The following is a 3,228-nucleotide window of genomic DNA, read 5'->3' as shown; positions in this document are numbered from 1 at the left end:
CCCCGGTATTCTATGTGCTCTTTCTATTACAAACCATTGAGATAAACCCTCATCTTTAAAAGTTTCCTGTAGCCACTGCTGGGTGAACCCTGTTGGGTCCTCTCCCTCCACCCCCTCAGGGAATCCCACTAACCTGATGTTTGATCTCCTAGATAAGTCTTCCATTGTAGTAATTCTATCTAAGAGGGACTTCTTTTCCCCATCCATCCTCTCCACTCTTTTTTTTACTCCTTCTAGATCCTTTTTCATACTTCCCGCGGATATTTGCAGCTCTTTAACCTTATCCCTAACTCTATTCATATCCTCTTTTATAAAGGAGAGATCCACCTGTACTGACGCAATCTTGAGGGTCAGCTCCTCTGGGCTATGATTCGATTTTTGTACCGCTTCCAAAATTTCTAACAGCTTCCCATCTACTATGTTTATTCTCTCCTCCATCCCTTCTCCACTACCCAACCTCCTGTCTCTCCCCCCCTGGTCCACAGATACCGGTGGGTCCCCCACTTCCGTCTGGCTTTCCTTATTTGCCCGTAACAAGCTCTTTTTTGGTGGAGATTTAAGATATTTTTCCAAACCAGTTACTGTGTTACTACCCTTTCCTCCTCCCGGCGAGGAGGTACCTATAGATTTTCTATTTACTCCCTTTGGAGGCATTACTGCGACCTCCCCCGTAAGTAGCACCCGGGACGGCGCAGTACCAACACTACACAGAAAAACCACCACAATAAAATACATAAACAATGCCAAACTTCCACCCCCTCCCACTCCTAGAGTCCAGATGAGAAAAAAAAAAAAACCCTACAGCAGGGATAGTCCAAGTTCACTTCCGGATCCTCTTCTCTTCTCCTTTTTCCGCTTTACTCTCAAACACCAAAATATCCAAATACAGCAAAACAACAAGAAAAATAAATAATTCCGCTCTCTCCTAGCTTAGCCCTTACTCCTGGGACCTCTGGCATCGTCACCATATATCGTATGGCCTAGAACGTCACATAGAGCACGCAGCCAGCGACATCCCAATCTATCTTCAAATGGGATAGCTATTCACGCATTTGATACGTTACTATATATGACCACGTCTTCTGCATCTAGTCATTCGTAGTCACTAGGATAGCATATTAGCGTAGAGACAGTTAGTAAATTAGTGGGTTAGCTAGTAGATACTCCAATATCAAATGCTCAATTGTATTAGGCCGTTAGTTCGTATTGCCAATAAAGTAGAAAAGTAAAAAAGATCGCTCTCACCAATCTTCACCCCCAAGCTGACATTGCCCAGACAGTGGACAGAGACGTTCCTCTTGAGGATCAGCAACTGCAGACGGGCGTTGAAGACATCAAATTGGCACCGTAGCGGGAGAGTCCGGAGCTTCACCAACTGCAAACAGTCGTTAGAAACATCCCATCAATACTAAGCGGGGGGATCCAAATCTTCCGGCACGTCAGAGCATCTCAAGTGCCATTTTTCACCCCTTGTGTCTCGGCAGCATATGAAGCTTCTGCAGCAGGGATGTAATAGTGGTAACTTTTCCCCTTTTTCACAGCACCATTCACAGAGACATGCTCAGGCAGAAGCACTCCTCAGAAGAAACCCCGAAGAGAGACCACATGCTGGATCGCCACCACCACTCCATCCAGTGCACCCATGGTCACGGCACACTCACCCAGCTGGTATCAGTAGCACAGACAGCCGGGAAGCACACGCATCCGCAGTTCGTCAGCGCAGCCCAGGTGAGAGTGAGCGGAGGCAAATGCACCTCAGCTTAGATCGTCCTGACCCACACGCGCACCGACCCGGAGAAGGCCCCGACCCAGGGGGCGGCAGGAGGGGATGGAGGACGCCGTCAGCAGCAGCGCTTCAGCCGGGCATCCAGGCGGTGGAGAGGAGGCGGGGGGGCGTGACGTGACGTCCTCACGTCATCACGTCCTGAAGCTTCGCTGTATCACATTTTCGATCTTAGGCATACTGGATGACTTCCAATTCCTTGCTATCAATATCCTGTATGCTATACAAATATGCATGAGAGGATATTGTAGTTCTGAGTCTATAGATTCCATTTCCAGATTAAGCAACACCAATTCAGGAGTTATTTTGATGGGTTTCTTCATTATCATGTTGATTAATATCTCCAGATCTTTTTTCAGTTTGGCAAGTTTTAGACATGTCCAAAAGGTGCGCAATAGGGTGCCTTTTTGGTTGCATTTTCTCCAGCAACTGTCTGAGCAAGTGTTATAGAATTGGTGGAGATTAACCGGAGTGTAATACCATCTATGGTGCATTTTGAAGAATTGCTGTATTTAAACAGTCCTCCTCATCATGCTGTTCACATTTTGGCATCATGAGACCAAGACAACAACTAACAATTGATCAACAGATCAACCGTACCTTGCCAATGAAAGGGCTGCAAGCAGGATGTTCTCAGACAGAAGTGCCCACTGAGCTTAGAGTGTCACAGAATGTCATCAGCAGGTAGCAACGGAAATACTGGAAGAGTCACAGAAAGGCATAGAAGTGGACGTCCTTTGGCCACATCCCACTCTGATGACCTCTTTATTGTGAACAATGCCCTGCTAAACCGGATATACCATTCAAAACCGTTTACATCAGTGTGGTATGTGTGCTAGATGACCTGCAAGGGTACCTGACCACAGGGATCATCATCTTGCATAGGCCAGGGAGCATCTCTGCTGGATGAGGGACCAGTGGACCTCAGTGCTTTCATTGATGAAAGTCGATTAACGCTAAGCAGAAATGATGGCCGCCAACGATGTTGGAGACATCAAGGAGAGTGCTATGCATCAGCCGCTGTTGTCACCAAGCCCTTGCTACTTGTCACTTGTGCCTCTGCATGAACAACATATGCTTAATTTCATCTTCATGGATGACAATGTGCAAGCTCATCGAGGTTGCATCATTAAGGAATGTCTGCTGGAAACTGGGGTTCCTCAAATGGAATGGCATGAACTTTCTTCAGACCTGAATCCCATTGAAAGCCTATGGGGTCAGCTGAGTCACCGTGTAGAGGCTCGTTACTCTGTATTCCAGAACATCAATGACCTGAGGGCCACCCTTTAAGAAGAGTAGGATGCCTTGCCTCAGCTGACAATAAGTTGACTTATGAACAGCATGAGACATCGTTGTCAAGATGTAATTGATGCTCATGGCCACATGACAAGTTATTGACACATTGACAGTTTTTGTGCGGGTATACCCATCACTGTTGTTGGCTT

Source organism: Bufo gargarizans, chromosome 4, assembly GCF_014858855.1.
Source record: "Bufo gargarizans isolate SCDJY-AF-19 chromosome 4, ASM1485885v1, whole genome shotgun sequence".
NCBI lineage: Eukaryota > Metazoa > Chordata > Amphibia > Anura > Bufonidae > Bufo > Bufo gargarizans.
Note: the sequence above shows the minus strand (reverse complement) of the source record.